Source organism: Myotis myotis, unplaced genomic scaffold (assembly GCF_014108235.1).
Source record: "Myotis myotis isolate mMyoMyo1 unplaced genomic scaffold, mMyoMyo1.p scaffold_m19_p_1, whole genome shotgun sequence".
Taxonomy (NCBI): Eukaryota; Metazoa; Chordata; class Mammalia; order Chiroptera; family Vespertilionidae; genus Myotis; species Myotis myotis.
The window spans coordinates 180,954,017-180,968,321 of NW_023416313.1; positions in this window are offsets into that span (position 1 = coordinate 180,954,017).

Sequence of the window (14,305 nt, forward strand, 5' to 3'; positions counted from 1 at the left end):
TGTACAGCCTAATCCTCTCCACCTGTTAAATCTATTCACTTTAATTGCTATGCCAGAAATTTCCCACATCCTATATAATAAAAGCATAGTATGCAAATTGTCACCTTGACCAGGAGTTGTCCGGGAGTTTGACCAGGGGGCAGGGCCGACCAGGGGGGTGGGGGGAGGAAGGGAGGCCCCGGCTAGCAGCAGGCAGTTGCCAGGGGCCCTACCTGGCATGAATTTTGAGTATGAATTTTGAGCACTGGGCCTCTAGTCTTTAAATAAAAACCTGGAGCCTTCCAAAAAAGCAGTTCTTGATATCTATGCCATGGGGCTTCCTTCAGAGTGAGAAAGCTTTCCACCAGGCACTTGTGGTCCTTCAGAAACACTTTGGATGTGTTCCAAAGCAGAACACACATTGCCAAATTCTATTCACTGTGAAAGTGTTAGAATGGCATTCCAGGGTAGTCAATCTACAAACTGAAATTTATTAGCAATGCTGTCAAATGATCAATTTATTTCTTAACACAAATCTGAGTAAATACTTTTGAAAGACAAATTATCTGAACAATTTGCAAAAATAATAGTGAGAAACGTCATGTTGCAACTGATAAACTCTAAACCTGATATTTGAGAGGAATGTCCAGGGACAGGAGAGCTGCGGCAGTGTGAGCCACTGCTGTCTCTACCCTCTTGGTGGCCAGTTGAGGAGTCATATATTTGACTGAGCACTTTTTTCACACATTTAAAAATTATCACCTCTCAACATCCTCCTCAAGTGAATGCTTTTACCTCTCTCAACAATTCCTTCTAAATTCAATTTTTAGTTTTTAAATGATCTGCAAAAGAAAATTATTTTTATGTAGTGTATCTTTTTAACTGTCATTGTCCATAGTCAAGTGTGCACCCTGTCCTATCATTTTTAAATGATAGCACATTTTTATAACTCTTAATAAATTCACTTCTGTCAGTATTTATACACAAAGCACTATGTTGGGCACAGAAGGAAAACAAAGATAAGCACCAGGCGTGTAACTCTAAAAAAAAAATGGAACTATTAGAAGTTCTACAATAGATGGATAAACTTGTTGCTGGGGTGCCTTAGGGAGTTGAGTGATTAATTCTGATTGTGGGGGTTGAAGGTGACAAATAGATGAATTTTGAACCAGTCCTGAGAGAACCTAGACTTCCTATGAAAGGTCAAGGCATCTTTGTTTGGGGTATGGGGGTGGTACAAGGCAGTAACAGCTTGGGTTTTTTTTTTTTTACACTCTGAATCTTTATAACAGATGTATTAGAATTGTTCTCAACAAGAGAAAGACTTATAAATTGTTTCAGCACTTTGACTGTCTTTGTAATGGCCAAAGTTTAAATAATTTGGAAGGATGGATATCTGTGCTGACTTGCAGGAAATATGAGTCAGCTTTTCTCATGTACTCAGCACAGCTCTGTTATTACAGCTAGGATATTTGGGAAACATTAAGCTGAACAAATCAAACACCGTAATTCTTTTCTTTTTATTGATTGGCCCAGACATGCATCCTGCAAGGGTAGACAACAGGAACACTCTTTTTATTGTCAAGGCTTAAGGAACTCTGCTGGCAAGGGGAAACACCTGCAATTGAAAAAAAAACAAAAACAAAAACACACAACTTCTGTTTTCTATATAATCCTTCAGGCTAGGAACAGACACATCTTTAGTCCATACCTCTCTTCTATGCTTCAGGATTGTGTATTCAACTGTCTCCAGACATCTTAGTACCAAGTATTTCTGAAACTCAGCGTTTTTTAAGGTAAACTCATTATGCTTACTCCAAACCTGTTTCTCCTATATTCTCGAATTCCTTGAGTAGTACCCACAGTGCACCAGTCACAAAAGTCAAAACCTGTGAGTAATCAACTCCCCTTTTGTCCCTCATTCTTTAACACTTAGCCATCAAACCAATTGATATCACCTGCTTAACATCAACTGTGCCCTTCCTTACCTCTCCATCTCCATTTCCACTGAGCTAGCTCAAACACACATTTTATTTAACCTGAAATTTTGCTGCACTCAACTAATTGGATTCCCCATCTCCTGTCTTTCTCTCTTACATCTAGCCTTCCCTTTGTTTCCAGGTTGATCTTTCGAAAGAAGAAATGTGATCAGTTGTTCTAGATATAGTTTGAGGCTGCTAGCCTTCTTCTCTCCTTTCATTCTATCCTCGGTAGAAAAGTTCATCAGTGTCCACTCTTGATATTACCTAAGAAGAGCAGGGCATCAGGGCCAATGCTTCATTCTCCCCTGCCCCTTTCCAATATGTTAGAGACAGCCTCTCATTCTGAACACACTCAGACTCAAGATGCCAGGCTCTTAATTGAGAGAAAGAATTTAAGTAACCCATAAGCACAGTGTTTCCCTTTCCCACACAGATGTGTACAAAGAGATGGATTGGTTAGTTATATCGAGCTAGTGATATTAAGGGCAGAGTTAATCCAGAAGGGGAAAACTCTAACAATTTGCTTACTTGGGATTTGGAGAATAATAGACTGTTAGTAATAAAGATCTAAATTAAAAACAAAACAAAAAAAGATATTCAAAGCCACTCCTAAGGGCTCTCTAGTGTCAGCATCACTTTACTATCTCTTAGAAACAGATATCCTTCCTCTACCTTCTCTGTTTATAGCCCTCCCTGCATGTTTTCATATTTTGTTGTAATTACTTTAACAGCATTTTTAAAATTTGGTAAACATCACCCTATTGATTTAATAGAATTTAGATCTCATAATAGTAACTATGGAGTTTAAAATTCTGCTTAAAGGGGAGTAGAAGAAAGTTGATAGGAGGCTTTTATGTGAATGTATTGGAACTGAAATGGAAGAAAGGCTTTTAGAGATGGCACAATAGGCCGTGCTGGCAAACTCCTGCCTGCCTGTGCAGTGCTGTCTGGAAGGCCGTGGAAGGTACAGTGAAGAAAGGAGAGCCATAGAATCCTTGATGTTGGTTTGAAGAGAGTATATAACAATACAACTCATTTTAAACAAACTATATGATAAAAGAGAATTGGTGAAGTTATGGAAAGAGACAAGAAACATTCTTCTATAACATTCTCCTGATGATCACATAGTGTACGGCTCTGTTTCCTACAAGGTCTGGAGCAAGAATTGAAATAGTGAAGGTAATAAAAATGGTGGTTGGTTGCAAAGGAAAATCTCAAGGGTGGAGTTCAGGTAACATGTAGGGAAACTGGATAAGGGTAGGGCTAAATGGATGGAGTTATAGAGCCATTGAGGTGGGACAGGCAATTAGGAATGGATTTAAAATGTGTCATCTGACTCATGTCATGATGGCTTTATGGGAATGACAATTTCATAAACTGAGTTTATGTTTCTCTGACCCAGAACAAAGGACTTTTGAGTAGGAAGGAAATGTAGAGATCATCTAGTGACCATTCTATTTTTCCACAGGTGGCCATTTGCCTACTTGTGATTTTTCGAAGGTCATATACATCCAACAGTGGAGGAGAGATAGGACCGGAATCCAGATCTCTAGATTTCCAGTTCTTTGATTTCTTGACTATATAAATACCTATGAGTTCCAACAACTCAGAATTCCAAAGTTCCCATTAAGTAAGCTCAATACACAAGAAAATCCTTATTTTGGAGATGAAGAAACTGGGGAATCATAAAGGTGGAGTGAAATACAGTCAATAATCTGATATAATAAAAGTCTAATATGCAAATTGTCCCCTCAGGCAGTCATTTGACTGGGAATTCAACCAGGAAACTGAGAGTTCGACTGCTCACTATTACATGCGCTGACCATCAGGGGGCGGCGCGGAACACGGTGGGTGTCAGCAACATGCTGTGACGTTTTGCCAGCTACCTGAGGGTAGGGGTGACGGGGACAGAGGTGCGGTGAGAATGTAGGGTATCTGCCGAGCTCGCTCTCCCTCCCCCTGCTACCCTCCCCTGGGACGGGCGGCCATGAGGAGCCTGCCCCACACCCACTCAGCCTCTTTTGGGTGAGCCAGGCCACAGCTGCAGGGACCACAGGGGCCGGTCGGGCTCCACGTGGGTTTACGCAGGAGCTGGTCTGCAAGGCCAGCCAGGAGAGAGTGCGCTGCCTGCCCGGCCTCCGTGTGGCACCGCTGGGTGGCCCAGAAGCCCACGCTGTCCCCCAACCCATGGCGTCCGGCCATGCTCACCGCATTCCCATGTGGGAACTCGGGCGCTGTGACTCAGGCGGAGGGAGGCTCATGGGGGCTCGGGGGCTTAAGTGCTGCCCAGGGCCCAGAGGTCAGCTGGGACCTGCCCTTCTATGCCAGATGCTTGCGCTTCGAACTCGGCCAGGCCTAGGGACTGCATCCGTGCACGAATTTTTTTGCACTGGGCCTCTAGTGTTATAATAATTATGTATGGTGATAGGTGGGTACTGAAAATATCAGGGGGTACATTTTTTAAAATATATGATTAACTAACTACTATGCTATAAACCTGAAACTAATCTATATATATAAAAAGCTAATATGCTAAGTGTCCGTCTGGGTAATGACGTCACATAGCAGCGCCTGGCTTCCTCTCCCTAGTGACTAACTAGCCTCCTTGGGGTTTCTTCAGCCCAGGAACACGACTTGCTTTATAGCCAGGTAGAAACATTTTACACTGTAACCAAACGTCTGTGAAGCATTTTCCCATGCCTCATCTCATTTGATCCTCACAGAAGTCTTGGAGTAGGTAGATAGGAGACTTGGTAGAATCCTATTTCTTTTTATTAGCTGGAAAACAGAGATTTAGAAAGTTAGAAACTTGACCCGACTGAAAAGAAGTAAGAAGTGGTGGACCTTGAAAATGACTTCAGGTTTCCTCACTGCACAGAATATAGTCAAACACTGCTGCAGTTAACACATTGTATGCGGGAAACGTATTTATACGTTTATGTTGATTGGTAGTAGAGCACGGGACACGTATTAATATGTTTTTTATAGACTAGCGGTAGAATGCGGGTAATGTATAAAAACGTAAACTAAAGTTATCATAATTTTACTGAACATTGCCATTTGCACAAAAAATTAGCAAAAGTGGCCCGTGCCACCTGTTAGCTCGCAATTAAAACTACCTGCAAACAATGTGTCAAATATTTTACCCCTTGCTCTCCCTGCGTGATCTACAATAATAATCTGCTTCATGTTGATATCTACTTCTGTGTTGCCGACAATTACCTGAAAGAGAAGTTGGGGTGCTTCACTGGGCTGGAAAAAGCTTAGTTAAACCAGAAAGCAGGTCTAATTAAGCAAGTTTATTCTATATATATAAAAGGTTAAGTTGACTCGCACATGCACGATACATATAAAGATCTTGCTGGCGCCAATCGCACGCATGTGTTTCCATCTGTCATTATTGATTGTGAATTTGTTTGACACTTCTATTATAAAGAAAGGGTGAATAGCGATATTAAAATATTTCTTCTAATTAATTTTCTTTCAATGTGCACAAATTCATGCACTGGGCCACTAATACAAAATAATACTGAGTGTAAACTGTAATTGAAAAAACAATTTTTTAATAATTAAAAAAAAAGGTGGAGTGAATTTACCAAATCACATGGGTGGACTAGACCAGAGCCCAGGCCTCTGGGCCAATTCCCGGGCCAATGGGCTTCTACCAACCATACTACATCAGAGACTCAAAACATGTGAAATCTTCAATGTCATGGGCCTACACACATTCCCTCATTCAAGCTACAGGTACTTTACTTTGTCCTATTATGTGTTATACATTGTGCTAGGTGCTGTAGCAAAGATTACAAAACTGTAAGATTTATTTTGCCAGACTAGATTTCTATTTTGCAAGACTAAAAATTGAACGTTACCTAATTATCAGGGAACTGCACATGCCTTTTGGTGGTTGATAAGCTAGCAGGAAGTAAGTCTTGGTGCACTACAATATTCAGAATGTTTCACTTTCACCAGAGGATGGGTTTCAGATTCTATACTCTATTGCCCAATAATACATCTATCAGATGGGCAAACATTAAAAAGTCTGACATTACCAATGGTTATTGAGGATGTAGATAACTGGAATTCTCATGCTCTGCTGGTGGAATATCAAATGGCCCAACCCTTTCAGAAAGCAGTTTGGCAGCATTTCGTAAAATTAAAAATGCATATACCTTACAATCCAGCAATTCCATTTCTGGCTATATGCTCTAAAGCAGCTTTTTTTTTTTTTTTTTTGAAACTGTGATTCATGATCCATTAGTGGATTGTGAAATCAATTTAAAGGTTATAACAAACATTTTTAACAAATGAAATAGAACAGAAAATATCATAGTAAGGATTGTGTGCCACTTAGATTCTCCCTCTCCAGGACTGAAGTGTTAATTCACCCAGATGCTAGGAGGGTTGACTGCCAATAGCTTTTAGCTGGTTCCCTCTCCAGGAAGCGAGCTATTTGCCCAAGGTCAGACTCTCTTTCTGGGTTGGCTGTATTCAGTAACTGATCAATGCAGGTGTATGAAGGCCTGACCCTCTTGCTCCAATTTGAAATTACTCTGGATCACCACAGATGATGCAGGGTCATCTGAGGTCTTTGTAGTCATTTCAGTAGATCCCAAAACTCCCTCTGCCCATTTCTGTGTCCTTCACTTCCCCACAGGTGCCGATCCTGGTACACTCCCCAGTAAACATCCCCCTCACAAATTTCTGTCTCAGGTCTGCTTCCCGAGCAATTTGGCCTGTGATGATATATGCATATATGCATGCACAGGATCTGAAAGTAAAATTATTTCTCATCATGTATATTGGCCACAAAAGCTGGAAAACCCCTGTACCTACAGAAACTCTTGCACATATGCACAAGGAGGGATTTGTATTTCCTCATACTTAATTACTGCAAAACTTTTAAAAGAGAATGTCAACAGAATTTGATGAACTCCTGAAAGATTCCAGTATTGTTCTTTTTGTTTAAAAAAAAATTAAAGTTATAACTTTTATTTTTTTCAGTATTGTTCTTATTACATGGAACTTAGTAGTAATAAAAATAGGGGAAGAAAAAAAAATAACTTACAGGAAATCAACCAAACAGTTATAACTGGAATGTCTGTATTTCATGAGCCATTAAATTTTGACCAAATTTCTTGTATAAGAGGAAGTGACCTTGTTAACTGTGCTTTCACTACTTCCTGATAGTAAGATAAAGTTAAAAATGCTTTGCTTTTGTGTGTGGATTTTTCTGCAATAATAATTCATTGAATAAAATGTAATTTAAAAATATTTTAAACATATAGAAAAGTGAGAAAAGAAACCCATGTACCTATACAGGGTGGGGCAAAAGTAGGTTCACAGTTGTGGGTATGTGAAACACAGAGTTTATTCTTGTATATTATTTATTAAGTATCGTATTATTTTTCATATGAACAACTGTAAAACTATTTTTTGTCCCATCCTGTATGGGGCACTTAGAGTTCAAAAGAAACTGGCCAACTTATAGTAGAAGGAGGAATTCAGTAGAGGTTAGTGTTATTATCCAAAAGCATATGTAAGGGATAGACCTAAGGAAGAAACTAAAAAAAAGTAAGCAAAATAAAAGTGTAGCCAGTAATGAAACTATAAATTAGGAAAAGAAGTGGTTGTGGCTTAGGGAGAGTCTGCTGGATTGTTGACTTGACCCTCTATTTTACTTACTGAGGTTGGGTTTTATCTTTCTACAGAACATGTGCCAAGAGATCTACAAAATTTAATGCAGAATCTTTATTAATATTTCAACTAATGCATTTATTTAAGGAAAATCCAACTTTTAGAATATTGGTAAATCCCATGTATAAAAGCAACCAATAAGAAACAAATCTTCATATCTAGAGATGAGAACACAGCGAGTCTATTTATAAGGAAATACAATGATGTAAAATAACTCTAAATGATGATATGTAGGAATTTCCAAAACCACAGGGAAGTTGAAACAAAAAAATTTGGAGGTTAGAGTCTATTCGAAATAGCTGCAGATGAAAATTTGAGGAAGAATTGTTTATGGCCACCTCGGTACTCAGAACTAAGAAATTCAAAGATTGTGAATAACTGGACTAGAAGCTGATTTGGAATTTCATCTAGATCAGCGATTTTCAACTGGTGTGCCAGAGCAGGCACACTGGTGTGATGCAAGAATTTTTAAAACATGCAATACCTGACTATTTAGTCAGGGACACTGACCTCTTTTCCCTTAGACTATCAAATAAAAAAATGACAACAACCAAAACAACAATAGTCATCCAGTGTGAATGAAGAAAAATTAAACTCTTTTTTTTGTCAGATTGGCAAAAAATATATTTTTTTGGTGCGCTGCAGAATTTTAGTGATTAGTTTATGTGTGCCATGAGATTTTTTAAAAAGTTGAAAATAGCTGATCTAGATTGAACACATCTACACTAACTAGAGTGAAATATCTTCTCATATAATTTGCTCTTGTCACTACTTCGAATTGTCAGAAAAAGACTTATGACTTGAATGAGTACACTGTCTGTGAATAAGGTTTCATAGACAGTGTACTTAACAAGATGTTAAGCACCTGCAGAGTGAGATCTGTCACTTTCTGGAACTAGAACAGGAGAGATGTCAGTGACATATGTTTTGTTTGTGAAAGATGGGGCCTTTGGACCCTGATTATTAGCCTATAGTTCCAGGGAAACTTCATATCCAGAGCCTAAGAAACCTCACTCAATATTTTTCTTTTTGGTCTAGTTAAATTCCTTAGAATGGAAAGTTATGATGCTATTTTTTTTTTTTTCAAGAACTGTATAGAAACTTTTCAAGAACTCTGAGAAACTTTTGTAAGGTCCTTTTTAAAAAAAAAAAAATTCATAACTTTACAGGAACCAGGAAAGGGAATTTTTGTATAGGATAAGACTAGAGTAGAAGGCCCAGACATGAAGATATTAGCAAATCCTAGCCCAGATTTGGGAATACTAAGGGGAAAACCCTGACCTTTAATTTTCAATGAACTACCTCCCTTCCCCTCCAAGTACAACCCCAACTACATCTTAACCATTTCCTCTTTTTGAGTATTTTATGATCATGGCTATAATTGTTTGAAGGACTTCTTAGGTCTTTCATCACATTGCCTATCATTTATTTTGTGAATATATGTTGTCCCAATTCTTAATTACATAGCTTATAACAACCTGTGTATTTGGATAGAATGATTGTTAATTACTATCATCATCAAAAACATTCAAGTGTCTATATATATATATCCACACAAGCAATCATTTACAAAAGAAATTCCACAGGCATAAGTCCTTTCTTCCATCAGCCAAAAATAACCTTAACGTAAGATAATTATTTCAGATGATAAATTTTCGGTCACCCATTTTTATCCCTAAACCCCATCTCAAATTCTGAAACCTCAAGAGAGGAATTGCATAGGATTACATACCTTTTCGGTACTTGATAAGTGATGATCAACTGTTATTGCATTGGTCTTCATAATTCTCATAAAGATGACAATCATTTATTTAGATGATTAATTGTCCTTAATCCAGTTTTGTCCTAAACTTCAGAGTCCCTGCAGTAATCACCTTAAATATTAGGTGGCTCATTCAGAGTAGAAGCTCAGAGAACTTAGAATTTTTTGTTTTAAAAATCAGTTACCTACTACAATACCTTCAGGTGAACAAGTGAAAAGTTATATAGAGTACTCTTTTCTTTCTTTCTTTTTCTTTTTCCTGTCCTCTCCGGTTTACAACAGACAGAGCTATGTTAAAACCACACAGCAAAGTTTTGCAACAGAATGGCCTTGAAATAGAATACTGCCCGGTTGAAAACTTGGGCAATCAAAATGGAATAAGTGAAACCCTGTCGGCTGGACTTTACATGTTTCTTCTTACAAGGAAAGCTATCGCCTTTTTAGGAGAATATTGTTCTGTAAGTGACCCTGTACCCTCTCTATATCAAAGCATTTTTAATTTCTATAAAATTCAGAATAGAACTATGACTAAGATATAACCCTATTATCTACAAGTGCTGCTTTAGTCACTAAAATGCTGAAAATAAATGCTACTGCTTAGTAGCTACTATAGTGTTTCTCATTTCTCTTAAAAATGATAAAATCACTGAGGGCATACATTTTTAAAAATTTCCTATAGATGTCTATATACTTGGGCTGCAATAGCAAATGAATTAAACAGCTGCACTAATTCTCTAAAACCAAAGTCTGTTTTTCAAAAATGTGTTAATCTTTTTTCTTTTTGCAAGAGGCCTCATTACTCTGGCCACAGATGACTTGCTTGGGTTTCAAAGTTTTCTTTTTTTTTCAATTTTATTTCTGATAAGAAATTGAAGTGACAAATAGCAACATGTGGGCCACTCTGATAGACTGAAAATTCTCCTTAGGCTGCGCATGGCTTGTGATAAATGTGCAATATGTTGTCATTAGAACTGCTAATCTGACCATCTCAAAACATTTAGTAAACATGGTGCGTCTACTCAAAGCCAGCCTAACAAGAGTAACTTTTTCACATCTTCCTCCATTCCTATACATGTAAGATCATTTTTAATGTGGAAGCTTGAAGAAAGATTTAAAACACTTTGTTCAGTCGTTGTGGGTAACTTGTCAGGGTTCTTATAAATGTCACAAGCCAGTGGCCAGCAGTTCAGTAATATGGTTTCCTAACCACACAGAGCTATGTTCAGGCAGTCAGTGGTCTATGATCTATTTAGCAGCTTTATTGTGTTACTTGGAGCATTATTTTATGAAAATTAGGTGGCACAAAAGCCTAAGAAAAGCATGATTCTAGGACAATATAAGATGCCAATTTCCTTTGGTCTTTTTTTTTTCTGTAGAAGTTTCTTGGTTTCCTGGCTGATTCAGATAACTTATTTTAGGTGGCCTTGGGATTGGTTGAATTATTCTATACATTAAGATTTTTTTTAAGTAGTTTATTGAAAACTCATCATTGAGTAAGCTGTTCTCAACACTTAAATCCTTCCTCATAGAGCACTTGGACCTGTGAGGAGTTACATGAAATTGTCTTCTCTTAATCTGTTTTGTTTCATAGTTAATAAGTGAAAAGTCATTGTAACAAAATGAAAAAGATGGCCTAATTTTGACCTGAAAAATGTAGGATATCTTGCATTTGTGGCTGTGTATACACAGATGGTACAACAAAAAGTGGATTTGGTATGCATTCAGTTCTAGTAATCTTGAGAAATGGGGAAAACTAGTCTGGACTTTGTGGACAAAATTATTTGGTTTGGGTTAGACCATTGCTCAAAAAATGTGGCAATGTGTTCCATGTTGCTGATGATTCTGTTCCTGTCAGAAAAAGAAAGCAAGGGAAGCAGCTATTATAGTCTTCAGCAAAAGTAGGCAAGCATATTGCTCTCGCATGCATAACAAAGCAAATGCAATCATTCAATTTGCAGGGAAGAATAATCCACCACACACTATGATTCCCACATTGTTTTTCATAGATTGAGAAAAAAAATTTATTTGCAATTTTATTTTAATTTTAAAGTCCATTAATATAAAGAAGCTGGAATTCAACTCTTGCAGAAGTTAACTATGATTCTTTAGCTAAATGTTTCGTGGCTTAGCCTTAGATTTATGGTTCAGATTATTCTCAGGCTGCTGGCTTGGTTCAGAAAACCAAGTACCCTGTACAACTCTGAATTAGAGGTCTAAAAAAACCCCAAACAACCCAAACATATTTTTCTTAATTATACTGTATTTTATAAGATTACTCCTTCTAAAGTTAGCTCTCTGATGGCAAAACAGCTGGATGAAAAGTGAAAAACTCAGGGACTCATCTTGCTGTTTCAGATGATTTTTTAAAAAAGAGAATACAAAGTAGAAAACATCTTTTCAAAATAAGAAACTATAGAAAGTAGCTATGTAAATTTTTTAAAAATTAGAACTTCCAGAAATGAAAAACACAGTAACTGAAATCAATAACATAATGGGTGAAGAGTCTTTGATTCTTAGTCTCCATATGTTTTGCAGTTGTATAAGTTACAAAAAACTATGGTATATTAAAGTATATTTAACTCTGATGTGTATTGGTTTTTATTTCCTGCTAGATGTTAGCAATCTAAAAATAGAAAAACTGTTCACTTTTTAATGAGGTTTGATACATAATCTCATAGGAGTTTTTAGAATGAGAGCTGAACTTTTTTTTGAGCAAAGTTTGCTCTAGGCCACAGGTTCTCAACCTGTGGGTCGCGACCCCTTTGAGGGTCAAACGACCCATTCACAGGGGTCGCCTAAGACCATCGGAAAACACATAATTACATATTGTTTTTGTGATTAATCACTATGCTTTAATTATGTTCAATTTGTAACAATGAAAATACATCCTGCATATCAGATATTTACATTTTGATTCATAACAGTAGCAAAATTATAGTTATGAAGTAGCAACGAAAATAATTTTATGGTTGGGGGTCACCACAACATGAGGAACTGTATTAAAGGGTCGCAGCATTAGGAAGGTTGAGAACCACTGCTCTAGGCCAACAGAGATTGTCAGACCCTATGTTTTTTACCCAGTCTGACAATCTTATTGTTGTTTTTTAGTTATTTAACATATAGTTAAATAAGTTTGGCAAATGTGTAGAGTGGTAAAACTACCACTACAATCAAGATATGGGACACAAACCCCCAAATTCCCCTGTACTACCCCTTTGTGATCAAACCATCACCCCACCTTTAACTCTAGACAACCACCAATTTGCTCTGTATTCCTATAGTTTTGCTTTTTCTTGAATGTCATATAAATGTAATCATGCAATATGTAGTCTTTTGAGCCTGGCTTCTTTCACTGAGCAAAATGCTATTGGGATTCATCCATTGTTTGTATGTATCAAGAGTTTATTCCTTTTTTATTGCTGAGTAGTATTCCATGTTATGGATGTACTATAGTTTATCCATTTCTTCAGTCAGTGGACATATGGGCTGTTTCCAACTTTTGGTTATTACAAATAAAGCTACTATAAACATGTGTTCAGGTTTTTGAGTGAACATGTTTTAACTTCACGCTGATAAATACCTAGGAATGAGATTGTTATGTCTGTGGTAATTCTGTTTAACTTTATTAAAAACAAAAAAAAACAAAAAACAAAAAACAACTGCCAAACTCTTCTAGAGTGGCTTATCCATTGTGCATTGGCTACCAGCAATGTATGAGAGAATTCAGTTGCTCCTTGTTCTTACCAGTTCTTGGTATTTCAGATTGTTTTAGTTTAGTCATTCTAGCAGGTATGAGGTAGTATCTCATTATGGTTTTAATTTCTATTTCCCTAATGACTGATGGTGCGGAACAACTCTTCAGTGCTTATTTGCCATCCATGTCTCTTCTTTGGTGAAGTATGCTGTATTCTCAAATCTTTTTGCCCATGGTGTTTTGATTTCAGTTTCTGTGCTTTTCATTTCCAAAAGTTCTAATTTTTTAATCTACTAGGCTATTTTCTATAGTTTCTTGTTTTGAATAGGTGTTTTTCACTTTGTATATTTAAAAAATAAAATACAGTTATTTCATCTTCTGTGTTTGATAATTCAAATATCTGCAGTTTTTGTGAGAGTTATCTTTTGTTTCTGTTGGATATTGTTCTTGCTGGCTCTCACCCATAGGCACTTATTCTTTGGGTGCTTAGTGCTTATTACTGTGAGCCGCTCGTTTTCCTTGGAAAATAATTTGTGGATTTTTTCAGTACATTCCTCTAGAGAAGGTTTGCATTTGTTTCTTCTATACTCTTGGGATCCATTTAATTTATAGTAATGTCTGGAGGCTTAAAAAAAAACAAAACACCTATTGGCTGTAGATTAAGGTTACATTTTTTCAGGGACAGAATTTTTTTGGGGGGGTGGGGGGGACAGAATCTTTTGATCCTTGGTTCTGCTTAGCACCACGGGAATTTTCCTTGCAGTTGTCTGAGGATGAATGGGTATGTAGGTTTTTTGGGGGTTTTGTGTGTGTGTGTGTGTGTGTGTGTGTGTGTGTGTGTGTGTGTGTGTTTAAATATATTTTATTGATTTTTTACAGAGAGGAAGGGAGAGAGACAGAGAGTTAGAAACATCGATGAGAGAGAAACATCAATCAGCTGCCTCCTGCACACCCCCTACTGGGGATGTACCTGCAACCAAGGTACGTGCCCTTGACTGGAATAGAACCTGGGACCCTCCAGTCCGCAGACCTACGCTCTATCCACTGAGCCAAACCGGTCAGGGCTTGTGTATGTTTTTAAAAATATATTTTATTGATTTTTAGAGAGAGAGGAAAGGAGAGGGGGAGAGAGAAAGAAACATTGAGAAGGAAACATCGTTGGCTGCCTCCTGCCTCCTTATATACCTACAG